Raw genomic sequence first — 13299 nt, forward strand, 5'->3', positions numbered from 1 at the left:
AAGCCAATGACCACTATTTTCACTTATGTATTTTCAACGGTGGAGTTTCTAGACCCCATAGATTAAGGTGTGGAGCTCTGCTGTTCCTCATGAATTAATGCAAAGTACTATTGTTTTTCTATTCAACTCAAGCCTATTTCTTCTCCAAGATATTCATTCGCACTCAAGCACATGATGAATGTGATGATTATGTGACACTCATCACCATTCTCACCTATGAATGCATGCCTGACAACCACTTCCGTTCTACATGCAAACAAGCTTGAATGTGTATCTCTTGGATTTCTAATCTAAGATTGGAACCTTCGTGGTATAGGCTAGAATTATTGGCGGCCATTTCTGAGATTCGGAAAGTCTAAACCTTATCTGTGGTATTCCGAGTAGGATCTGGGAAGGGATGCCTGTGACAAGCTTCAAACTCGCGAGTGTTGGGCGTAGTGACAGACGCAAAAGGATTAATGGATCCTATTCCAACAAGATCGAGAACCAACAGCTGATTAGCCGTGCGGTGACAGCGCATTTGGACCATTTTCACTGAGAGGACAGGAGGTAGCCATTGACAACGGTGATACCCAACATAAAGCTTGCCATGGAAAGGAGTATGAATGATTGGATGAAGGCAATAGGAAAGCAGAGGTTCAGAAGGAACAAAGCATTTTCATACGCTTATATGAAATTCTCACCAATGAATTACATAAGTATCTCTATCTTATTTTATGTTTTATTCATATTTTAATTATCTTAAACTTCATAACCATTTGAATCCGCCTGACTGAGATTTACAAGATGACCATAGCTTGCTTCAAGCTGACAATCTCCGTGGGATCGACCCTTACTCACGTAAGGTTTATTACTTGGATGACCCAGTGCACTTGCTGGTTAGTTGTGCGGAGTTGTGACAAAGAGTTGAGATTATATTCGTGCGTACCAAGTTGTTGGCGTCATTTTAGAGATCACAATTTCGTGCACTAAGTTTTTGGCACCGTTGCCGGGGATTGTTCGAGTTTGGACAACTGACGGTTCATCTTGTTGCTCAGATTAGGTAATTTTATTTTTTTAATTTTAAGTTCTTTGTTTTTATTCTTCTTATTTTCGAAAAAATTTTTAAAAAAATAAATTATTCTATGACTTCAGAGTTTTTAAGAATGAATTCTAGAGTTTCAGATGATGCTTTGATCATCACAAAAGCTAATTGATTCCCATCAATTTGGCTGTTGTATGTAATGTCTTGCTGAAGCTTGGCTAGCCATGTCTAATCTTTTTTAGATTGAAGCTTTAGATTAATATTGCATGATTCCTAGAATTCTGATTAAAAATTTTGAGTTTAATTATTTTATCTTTTTCAAAATAATTTTCAAAAAATTACAAAAAAAAATTTAATAAAATCATAAAAACCAAAAAATTTTTATGTTTCTTGTTTGAATCTAGTGTCCATTTTAAGTTTGGTGTCCTGCATGTTTTATTTAATTTCTTGCAATTTTCGAATATATGCATTATGTTCTTCATTAATCTTCAAGTTATTCTTGATGATTTCCTTGCTCTGATCTTTAATCTCTCTTGTTCTGTGTGTTTTGTTATTTTTCATATGTATTCTCAATTTGTTAGTGTCTCTAATATGAAAATTTCTAAGTTTGGTGTCTTGCATGCATTGTTTATTTGATCTTAGTTTTCCATGATTAGTTGCATTTTGATTATTTCTCATCATTAAAAAAATTCAAAAAAAAATTTCAAAATTATGTCTTTTCAAGTCAATAATACAGAGAATTGAAGATTCAGAACATGTTGCAGATGAATTACACAGAAAAAGCTGGGCGTTCAAAACGCCCAGTGAGGAAGGAAAACTGGCATTTAAACGCCAACTAGGGTACCTGGCTGGGCGTAAACACCCAAAAGGGTAATATTTTGGGCGTTAAACGCCAGAATGGATACCATTCTGGGCGTTTAACGCTAGGATGGCACAAGAGGGAATATTTTGTTTTTAATTCAAATCTTTTTCAAATTTTCATAATTTTTCAAAATCAAATCTTTTTCAAATCATATCTTTTCAAAATCAAATCCTTTCCAATTTTTTTACTATTTTCGAAAATTCTTGCTAACAATTAGAGATGTGATTCAAAAATTTCTTCCTTAATAAGAAAGGTTCAATAATTGAATTTCAGAATCATATCTTTTAAATTTCTTGTTAGCCAAGATATTTATTTTAAAAATCAAATCTCTTTAATTGTTTGTCAATCAAATCTTTTTAAAACCATATTTTCTCAATCATATCTCCTCAACCACATCTTTTTCAAAAATAATTTTTAATCATATCTTTTTGATTCTTAATTTCAATTTTTTTTCAAAAATCACTTAACTACTTTCTCACTTTTAATTTTCGAAAAATCATCAACCACTTTTTCAAAATTCTTTTTTAAATTATTTTAAAATTTTTAGTTTTATTTAAAAATTTATTTTCAAAAATTTTCCCCCTCCTCACATCCTTTTATTTAAGGGACTAACACTCCTCCTCAATGTGCAATTCGAATTCTCTCCTCTCTACCTCCTCCTTCTATTCTTCTTTTCCTTTGACACCTCAAGGAATCTCTATACTGTGACATAGAGGATTCCATACTTTCTTCTCCTCTCTTTCATATGAGCAGGAGCAAGGACAAAGGCATTCTTGTTGAAGCTGATCCTGAACCTGAAAGGACCTTCAAGAGAAAGCTAAGAGAAGCTAAAGCACAACTCTCTGGAGAGGACCTAACAGAAATTTTCAAACAAGAAGAAGCCATGGCAGCCGAAAATAACAACAATGCCAACAATGCAAGGAAGGTGCTTGGTGACTTTACTGCACCTACTCCTGACTTCTATGGGAGAAGCATCTCTATCCCTGCCATTGGAGCAAATAACTTTGAGCTTAAGCCTCAATTAGTTTCTCTGATGCAACAGAATTGCAAGTTCTACGGACTTCCATTGGAAGATCCTCATCAGTTTTTGGCTGAATTTTTGCAAATCTATTACACTGTCAAGACCAATGGGGTTGATCCCGAGGTCTACAGGCTGGGGTTGATCCTGAGGTCTACAAGCTTAAGCTTTTTCCATTTGCTGTTAGAGACAGAGCTAGAATATGGTTGGATTCACAACCTAAGGAAAGCCTGAACTCTTGGGAAAAGCTGGTCAGTGCTTTTCTGGCCAAATTCTTTCCACCTCAAAAATTGAGTAAGCTTAGAGTGGAAGTCCAGACCTTCAGACAGAAGGAAGGTGAATCCCTCTATGAAGCTTGGGAAAGATACAAGCAACTGATCAGAAAATGTCCTTCTGACATGCTTTCAGAATGGAGCATCATCGGTATCTTCTATGATGGTCTATCTGAACTGTCCAAGATGTCATTGGACAGCTCTGCTGGAGGATCTCTTCATCTGAAGAAGACGCCTGTAGAAGCTCAGGAACTCATTGAGATGATTGAAAATAACCAATTCATGTACACTTCTGAAAGGAATCCTGTGAATAATGGGACAAATCAAAAGAAAGGAGTTCTTGAGATTGATACTCTGAATGCCATATTGGCTCAGAACAAAATATTAACTTAGCAAGTCAATATGATTTCTCAGAGTCTGTCTGGCATGCAAGCAGCAACAGGCAGTACCAAAGAAGCTTCATCTGAAGAAGAAGCTTATGATCCTGAGAACCCAGCAATGGAAGAGGTGAATTACATAGGAGAACACCTATGGAAACACCTATAATCCTTCATGGAAAAATCACCCAAATCTCTCATGGAAGGACCAACAGAGGCCTCAACAAGGCTTCAACAACAGTAATGGTGGAAGAAATAGATTTAGCAATAGCAAGCCTTTTCCATCATCTTCTCAGCAACAGACAGAGAATTCTAAGCAGAGCCACTCTAACTTAGCAACTGTAGTCTCTGATCTCTCTAAGACCACTTTAAGTTTCATGATTGAAACAAGGTATTCCATTAGAAATTTAGAGGCACAAGTGGGTCAGCTGAGTAAAAGAGTTACTGAACTCCCTCCTAGTACTCTTCCAAGCAATACAGAAGAGAACCCAAAGAGAGAATGCAAGGCCATAAACACGTCCCACATGGCTGAATGCATAGAGGAAGGAAAGGCAGTGATTTCCACTGGCCTCCAAGGAGTTCCCTAATGAAGAACCATGGGAATCTGAGGCTCACACTGAGACCATAGAGATTCCATTGAATTTACTTCTGCCATTCATAAGCTCTGATGAGTATTCTTCCTCTGAAGAGGATGAAGATGTTACTAAAGAGCAAGTTGCTAAGTACCTTGGAGCAATCATGAAGCTAAATGCCAAGTTATTTGGTAATGAGACTTAGAAGGATGAACCCCCCTTGCTCACCAAAGAATTAGATAATTTGACTAGGCAGAGGTTACCTCAGAAGAGACAGGATCCTGGAAATTCTCAATACCTTGTACCATAGGCACCATGACCTTTGAGAAGGCTCTGTGTGACCTGGGGTCAAGTATAAACCTCATGCCACTCTCTGTGATGGAGAAGCTAGGGATCCTTGAGGTACAAGCTGCAAGAATCTCATTAGAGATGGAAGACAATTCAAGAAAACAGGCTTATGGACTTGTAGAGGATATCTTGGTAAAGGTTGAAGGCCACTACATCCCTGCTGATTTCATAATCTTAGACACTGGAAAGTGTATGGATGAATCTGTCATCCTTGGCAGACCCTTCCTAGCCACAGCAAAAGCTGTGATTGATGTTGACAAAGGAGAATTAGTCCTTCAAGTAGATGAGGACTCCCTTGTATTTAAAGCTCAAGGATCTACCTCTGTAGTCATGAAGAGGAAGCATGAAAAGCTTCTCTCAATGCAGAGTCAAATAGAGCCCCCACATTCAAACTCTAAGTTTGGTGTTGGGAGGCAATCATCATGCTCTGAGTATCTGTGAGGCTCCATGAGAGCCCACTGTAAAGCTATTGACATTAAAGAAGCGCTAGTTAGGAGGCAACCCAATTTTATTATATCTATTTATTTTCCATTGTTATTTTATGTTTTCTGTAGGTTGATGATCATGTGAAGTCACAAAAACAACTAAAAAAGCAAAAACAGAATGAAAAATAGTATTAAAAAATAGCACACCTTGGAGGAGAATCTTACTGGCGTTTAAACGCCAGTAAGGGTAGAAGAATGGGCGTTAAACGCCTAGTCTGGCACCATTCTGGGCGTTTAACGCCAGAAATGGGCACCAGACTGGCGTTTAACGCCAGAAATGGGCACAGAGCTGGCGTTAAACGCTAGAAAGGGGAGAAAAGCTGGCGTTAAACGCCAGAAATGGGCAGCAACTGGCATTTAACGCCAGGATTGGCAATCAAGGGGGCGTTTACACGCTAACATGGTGCAGGGATGAGAAATCCTTGACACCTCAGGATCTGTGGACCCCACAGGATTCCTACCTACCTCATCTCTCTCTCTTCTTCACACCTTCCCATAACACCCTTCCCCAAATATCCTTCACCAATCACCTCAATACCTCTCCCCCAAAAACCCCTCACCTATCAAATCCTACTCTCTTCTCCATAATCTCTTCACCAATCCACATCCATCCATCATAAAACCCCACCTACCTCACCATTCAAATTCAAATCACTTTTCCTCCCAAACCCACCCATACATGGCCGAACCCTACCCCTCTCTCCACCCCTATATAAACCAATCTTCACTCCTTCATTTTCATACATCATACACAACACTTACCCCCTTGGCCGAATACTAAACCCCCTCCATCTCCTCTATTTCCTCTTCTTCTACTCTCTTCTTTCTTCTTTTGCTCGAGGACGAGCAAACCTTCTAAGTTTGGTGTGGAAAAAGCTAAAGCTTTTTGTTTTTCCATAACCATTTATGGCACCAAAGGCTGGAGAAACCTCTAGAAAGAGAAAAGGGAAGGCAAAAGCTCCCACCTCTGAGTCATGGGAGATGGAGAGATTCATCTCAAGGGTGCATCAAGACCACTTCTATGAAGTCGTGGCCAAAAAGAAGGTGATCCCCGAGGTCCCCTTCAAGCTCAAAAATGGTGAATATCCGGAGATTCGACATGAGATTCGAAGAAGAGGTTGGGAAATTCTCACCAACCCATTCAACAAGTTAGGATCTTAATGGTTCAAGAGTTCTATGTGATGCCAGGGCATCTTGGCCAGTTTCACTGACCTTTTCTTTACTGTTTTTAGGATAGTTTCATACATTTCTTTAGGAAATAAGCTAGTTTTGGGTAAATATTCACTTATGCCTTGATTCAAGCATACATTGTGCATTTTACATAATTTCATGAGGATTTTGCATAAGTTTAGTGACAAATATTATGTTGCATTACTCATGACTTGGACTAGAGCTTTGATGCACTTTATTGCTTGATTTCAGGACCAAAAAGGAAGCAAGAAAAGGGGAGGTAACTTGCAAGATTAATGAGAAAAGTGATTTCCAATAACATTCTCAAAAAGCCATCAATGCCCACGTTAGAGAGTCACGTTAACTAAGTTAACGTGAACTCTAACGTGGAGAAGAGAAGTTGAGCCAACGTTAGTGACACTTAACATTGTCACTAACGTTGGCAATTACTCATAAGTGGCCACGTTAGAAGCCACGTTAACCTAGTTAACGTGGCCTCTAACGTTAAGGGGGGGGGAAGAGAAGCCAACGTTAGTGACACTCAACATTGTCACTAACGTTGGCCTATGGTGCAAAGTACCACGTTAACTCCCACGTTAACTTGGTTAACGTGGGAACTAACGTAAAGGATGAAGAGTTGTCGACAACGTTAGTGACACTCAACATTGTCACTAACGTTGAAGCAACCACACAACCCCCAAGAGTCACGTTAACCTCCACGTTAACTTAGTTAACGTGGAAGCTAATGATGAGGAAAGAAGGATGAGCCAACGTTAGTGACACTCAACATTGTCACTAACGTTGGGATGGTTAAAGATGGCTACGTTAGAGGCCACGTTAACCTAGTTAACGTGGACTCTAACGTGAGACCCAGGGGCACATTGGAACGTTAGTGACAATGTTGTGTGTCACTAACGTTCTCGAAGGTTGGCAAGGACCATGTTAGAAGCCACGTTAACCTAGTTAACGTGGGCTTTAACATGAAACAAGAAGGGGCACACTGGAACGTTAGTGACAATGTTGAGTGTCACTAACGTTCTCGAAGGATTAACAAGGCAACGTTAAAAGCCACGTTAACCTAGTTAACGTGGGTTTTAACGTAAGGCAAAGGGGTGCATTGGAACGTTAGTGACAATATTAAGTGTCACTAACGTTCTCGAACTTATATTCTCACTAAATATTAACACCCCTAACGTCCTGAGCTGAAGTCTCTGCCCACTTAGCACTTTCTCTTTGCAAGTAAAGCCAAGCCGAAATGAAGAAAAGAACTGCTTCAAACTCAAGATCCAAAGGCCCAAGACTTGAAGAGTAAACTAGAAGCTGAGAAGAGTAGTATATATAGGAGTAGCTTTGAATTGTAAAGAAGCTCGGGAGGCTGGGAAAAAGAGAACTACTCTCTGTATTTTACTTTCTTTGCAAATTCTAGTTTTATGATGTATTCTCCATCTTTGTTTTCATTTTCAAGAGCTATGAACAACTAAACCCCTTTCATTGGGTTAGGGAGCTCTGTTGTAATTTGATGGACCAATACTAATTTTCATTATTCTTCTTCTATCTTTCCTCTTGATTTTACTTGAAAGCTTTCGATCTTCATCCAATTGAGTAGTTATCTTGGAAGAGAAGCTATTCAAACTTGGATCTCTTTTGAACCTTGAAAGAAGAATGAAGAGATCAAGCTAGAAATGCTTTCTCATGCTGGACCAAATTGGGTTTGGATGGGTATGTGACTATAACCCTCTCAATACTTGATTTGGGAAATGCATGTGGTATAATCAGTGACCATACTTCATCTCTTCTCATGAGCAATTGACCAAGGAATTGGCTATTGATCAAGATTTGAGAGATTGAATTGCAAGAAATTGTAATTCAATCACTTAAGATTGCCAAGGAGATCAATGAGTGCATTGATTGAGGAAGAGATGAAAATGAACTTGATCCGGAGAATTGCAACATCTCCTAAGCCCAATGAACTCCCTATCTCTGATCTTACCCATTCTCTTTAATTTCTGCCATTTACTTTTATGAGCAAATCCCCCATTCCCATTTACAATTTGCAATTTATTTTCAGTCATTTACTTCCAGTCCTTTAATTCTAGCATTTACTTTTCTGTTATTTACATTCCCGCCATTTTATTTTCTGCAACTCTCAACCCAAATCCTGGATTCGCTCAACTAGAACATTCTTCTAATTAAAGTTGCTTGATCAATCAATCCCTGTGGGATTCGACCTCACTCTATTGTGAGTTTTTACTTGACGACAACTTCGGTACACTTGCCGAAGGGAGATTTGTTGAGAGACAAGTTTTCCGTGCATCAAGTTTATGGCGCCGTTGCCGGGGATTGATTGTGCATCAACAATGATTAGATTGGAAGATCACTAGATTGAGCATTTTATTTTGTGAATTTCATTTTCTGTTTGAGTGATTTACTTTTTGTTTTAGTTATACTTCTTCCCTTCTCCCTCTACTCTTTTGTTTTTTCTTTATTATTTTCAATTCTGTTTGCTAACCCATTAACTGTTTGATATATTGCATCACCCACAACTAACAGCAATTCTGACACAAATACTGTCTGCACCTATTTTCTCTGCTTGTACTTGTTGGTTGTATGACAGGGAGAAGAAGCGAGGCTTCAACTTCCTTTGATTCTGAACCGGAGAGAACCTTCCTTAGACTAAGGAGGGAGGCAAAAGAAAAACGAGTAGTTGGTGCTGAAGAATAGGAGGAACAGTTTGAGGAATACTTTGAACCAAACATGAAAGAAAACATGGAAAATCATCATGAAGAAGAGACTCACAACCATGGCAGAGGAGGTGGAGCAAATCATGCTGGGGAGGATAGAAGAGTTTTGGGCTCTTACATTAATCCAAACCCAGGCAATTATGGAAGTAGCATCCAAAAGCCAACAATCCATGCCAACAACTTTGAACTTAAACCACAGCTCATCACCCTTGTTCAGAACAACTGTTTGTTTGGAGGAGGTGTTCAAGAAGACCCCAATCAACATTTGACCACCTTCCTGAGAATATGTGACACAGTGAAATCTAATGGTGTTCATCCTGACACCTATAGACTGCTCTTATTTCCCTTCTCACTCAGAGACAAGGCAGCCAAGTGGCTAGAATCCTTCCCAAGGGAGAGCTTGACAACTTAGGAGGATGTGGTGAACAAATTCTTAGCAAGATTCTACCCTCCTCAACGAATCAATAGGCTGAGAGCTGAGGTTCAAACCTTCAGGCAACAAGATGGTGAGACTCTGTATGAAGCATGGGAGAGGTTCAAAGACTTAACAAGGAGGTGTCCACCTGACATGTTCAACGAATGGGTCCAGCTGCACATTTTCTATGAAGGGCTCTCTTATGAGTCAAAGAAGGCAGTAGACCATTCATCTGGAGGATCCTTGAACAAGAAGAAGACCATTGAGGAAGCCATAGATGTTATTGAAACAGTAGCAGAAAACGACTACTTCTATGCTTCCGAAAGAGGGAACACAAGAGGAGTGATGGAGCTAAACAATGTAGATGCTCTGTTGGCCCAAAACAAGCTCATTACCCAGCAGCTGGCTGACCTCACCAAGAAGATGGAGAGGAACCAAGTAGCAGCAATCTCCACTTCATCAACAACACAAGAAGGAGTAAACGAAGAAGCAGAGGGGAGTCAGGAGCAAGCCAACTACATTGGGAATTCACCAAGGAAAAACTATGATCCATACTCCAAGACTTACAACCCTGGATAGAGAAATCACCCGAACTTTGGGTGGGAAAGTGAGCAAGATCAAAAGCAATTCACCCAGAGGACATCTCAACACCCCCACAACAACACTTCTCCACATACTTATCAAAACCAAAACAGCACGTCTGCTCCGAATCACTCATCAATTGATGACAAGCTCTCTAAGATTGAAACCTTCATTGAAGGAATATGCAGAGACATTCAAGACAGTAAAGCATTCAGAGAGGAAGTGCAGTCAAACATGCAGAATCAAAATGCTGCCATCACAAAACTGGAGACACAAATCAGCTATCTGTTTAAGCAGCTTCCTAACCACAATTTTTGCTATGATGCCCATTCAAGCAAAAGGGAGGAGTGTCAAGCTATCATACTTAGGAGTGGGAAGGAACTGAAGGAACATCCCCAAAAACCACAAGAAGAAGGCTCAAATGAAAAGGAAGAAGAGCAAGATAGAATGCAACCCCCCACGCCAAGTTTGCAGAAAGAAAAAAAGATACCTCAACTGAACGTCTCAAGAGCTCCATACCCCCAGCTATTGAAGAAAAAGGAAGATGACAACCAGTTCTTGAGATTTTTGGAAATCTTCAAGAAGCTACAAATCAACATACCATTTGCTGAAGCCATAGATCAAATGCCACTTTATGCCAAATTTTTGAAGGAGCTAATGACTAAGAACAGAAGTTGGAAGAACAATGAGACTGTGATACTAATTGAAGAGTGCAGTGCTATCATTCAGCATAAACTACCTCAGAAACTGAAGGATCCTGGGAGTTTTCAGATCCCTTGCATTATAGGAGAAATCACAATAGAAAAGGCTCTTTGTGACTTAGGGGCCAGCATCAATTTGATGTCAGTAGCTATGATGAGAAAGATGAAAATTGAGGAGGCTAAACCAACAAAAATGGCTCTACAACTGGCAAACCAGTCGTTCAAATTCCCTCACGGGATAGTAGAGGATTTGCTAGTAAAAGTAGGAGATTTCATATTCCCAGCAGATTTTGTGGTGCTGGACATGCAGGAAGATGCCAAAACCTCTATCATTTTGGGAAGGCCATTCTTGGCCACTGCTGGAGCTGTCATTGATGTTCAAAAGGGTGACCTCACCCTGAGATTACACAATGAAAAGATGACATTCAATGTGTTCAAGGCCATGAGTTATCCACCGGAACAATTGGGGGAATGCATGAGGTTAGATGCACTTGAGGATGAAGTGCAGGAGAATTTTGAAGAAGATGAACCTGAAGAGAACGAGAGATTGGTGGAGGAAGAATCTGAATCAAGTGAAGAGGTAGCTACAGCAGAAATACATATACCAGATGCACCAAAGGAAGGGAACGAAAAATCAGAAGCACCCAAACCTGAACTCAAAGCATTGCCACCCACTCTCAAATATGCATATCTAGGAGAAAATGAAAACTACCCAGTGATCATAAATTCATCCCTTAGTCAAGATCAAGAGGACGAGCTACTCAAGGTGCTGCGGGAGCATAAGGATGCCATTGGATGGACCCTTGCTGACTTGAAGGGAATTAGTTCAGCCATATGCATGCATAAAATACTGTTGGAAGATGATGCCAAGCCATCCATTCAATCCCAAAGAAGGCTGAACCCAATCATGAAGGAAGTGGTACAGAAAGAGGTTATGAAGCTTTGGCAAGGAGGGGTCATATACCCAATTTCGGACAGCCCTTGGGTTAGCCCCATACATGTTGTGCCAAAGAAGGGAGGGATCACTGTGGTTACCAATGAGAAGAACGAGCTCATACCTACAAGGACCGTTACAGGATGGCGGATGTGCATAGACTACAGGAAACTCAATGAGGCTACACGAAAGGACCATTTTCCCCTTCCATTCATGGATCAGATGTTGGAAAGACTTGCAGGGCACGCATATTATTGTTTTCTCGACGGTTATTCAGGATATAACCAAATAGTGGTTGATCCAAGAGACCAAGAGAAAACCTCATTTACCTATCCGTATGGAGTGTTTGCCTTTAGGCGCATGCCATTTGGATTATGTAATGCCCCTGCAACTTTCCAACGCTGCATGCTTTCTATCTTTTCAGATATGATAGAAAAATTCATTGAAGTTTTTATGGATGATTTCTCGGTATTCGGAGATTCTTTTCCTAGTTGCCTACATCACCTCGCCTTGGTATTGAAAAGATGCCAAGAGACCAATTTGGTCTTAAACTGGGAAAAATGCCACTTCATGGTGACAGGAGGAATAGTCCTTGGTCACAAGGTCTCTCACCAAGGCATTGAGGTTGATAGAGCTAAAGTAGAACTTATTGAAAAACTACCCCCACCCAATGATGTCAAGGCAATTAGAAGTTTTTTAGGGCATGCTGGTTTTTACAGAAGGTTCATTAAAGATTTTTCAAAGATAGCCAAGCCCTTAAGCAATCTCCTTGTATCTGATACACCATTCATCTTTGATGAAACATGCATGCTAGCATTTGCACATTTGAAAATGAGGTTATCCTCTGCTCCTATCATCTCCCCACCTGATTGGAACCTACCATTTGAATTGATGTGCGATGCATCTGATTTTGCAGTTGGGGCAGTATTAGGACAAAGGAAAGATAACCTAGTTTGTGTGATATACTATGCTAGCAAAGTCCTTAATGAAACTCAAAAGAATTATACCACTACTGAAAAGGAGTTGCTAGCAATAGTTTTTGCATTTGACAAATTTAGATCATACCTCATTGGTGCTAAAGTGATTGTTTTTACAGATCACACAGCACTTAAATATTTGTTTGCCAAGCAAGAATCAAAGCCAAGACTAATAAGGTGGATCTTACTGTTGCAGGAATTCGATATTGAAATCAGAGACAAGAAAGGAGTGGAGAACAAGGTGGCAGATCACCTATCCAGAATCTCCCATGATTAAGGTGGAGAAAATGATACAAATGTGAACGAGCTCTTCCCTGATGAGCAGTTGATGACAGTTCACAAAGCACCATGGTTCGCAGATATTGCAAATTTCAAGGCGACTGGGGCATTACCCCCAGGGATCAATAAACATCAAAAGAGGAAGCTCATGAATGATGCAAAATACTTTGTCTGGGACGAGCCATATCTCTTCAAGAAATGTTCAGATGGAATTCTTAGAAGATGTGTTTCGGAAGAGGAAGGGAGAGAAGTCCTGTGGAACTGCCACGGTTCATGCTATGGCGGGCACTTTGGAGGGGACAGAACTGCAGCAAAAGTGTTACAAAGCAGATTCTTTTGGCCCATCCTTTTCAAGGATGCCAAGGAACTAGTAAAAAGCTGTAATGAATGCCAAAGATCTGGAAACCTGCCCAAAAGAAACGCCATGCCACAAAATTTCATCTTGGAACTGGAACTGTTTGATGTGTGGGGAATTGATTTCATGGGACCATTCCCAACCTCATATGCAAACAAGTACATCCTGGTAGCAGTGGATTATGTTT

The 13299-nt window shown here is 40.0% G+C and overlaps 2 non-coding genes across 2 annotated transcripts; both read right to left on the reverse strand.

Moving 5' to 3' along the window:
- Positions 1 to 3200: 3200 nt before the first annotated feature.
- Positions 3201 to 3308, reverse strand: LOC112787834 (small nucleolar RNA R71). The gene has a single exon (XR_003195223.1). It is a non-coding gene; the product is annotated as a small nucleolar RNA R71 (small nucleolar RNA).
- Positions 3309 to 9335: 6027 nt separating this feature from the next.
- On the reverse strand, positions 9336 to 9439 carry LOC112788556 (small nucleolar RNA R71). The gene has a single exon (XR_003195916.1). It is a non-coding gene; the product is annotated as a small nucleolar RNA R71 (small nucleolar RNA).
- Between the last annotated feature and the right edge of the window lie 3860 nt (positions 9440 to 13299).

Source organism: Arachis hypogaea, chromosome 20 (assembly GCF_003086295.3).
Source record: "Arachis hypogaea cultivar Tifrunner chromosome 20, arahy.Tifrunner.gnm2.J5K5, whole genome shotgun sequence".
In the NCBI taxonomy this organism is placed as follows: Eukaryota; Viridiplantae; Streptophyta; class Magnoliopsida; order Fabales; family Fabaceae; genus Arachis; species Arachis hypogaea.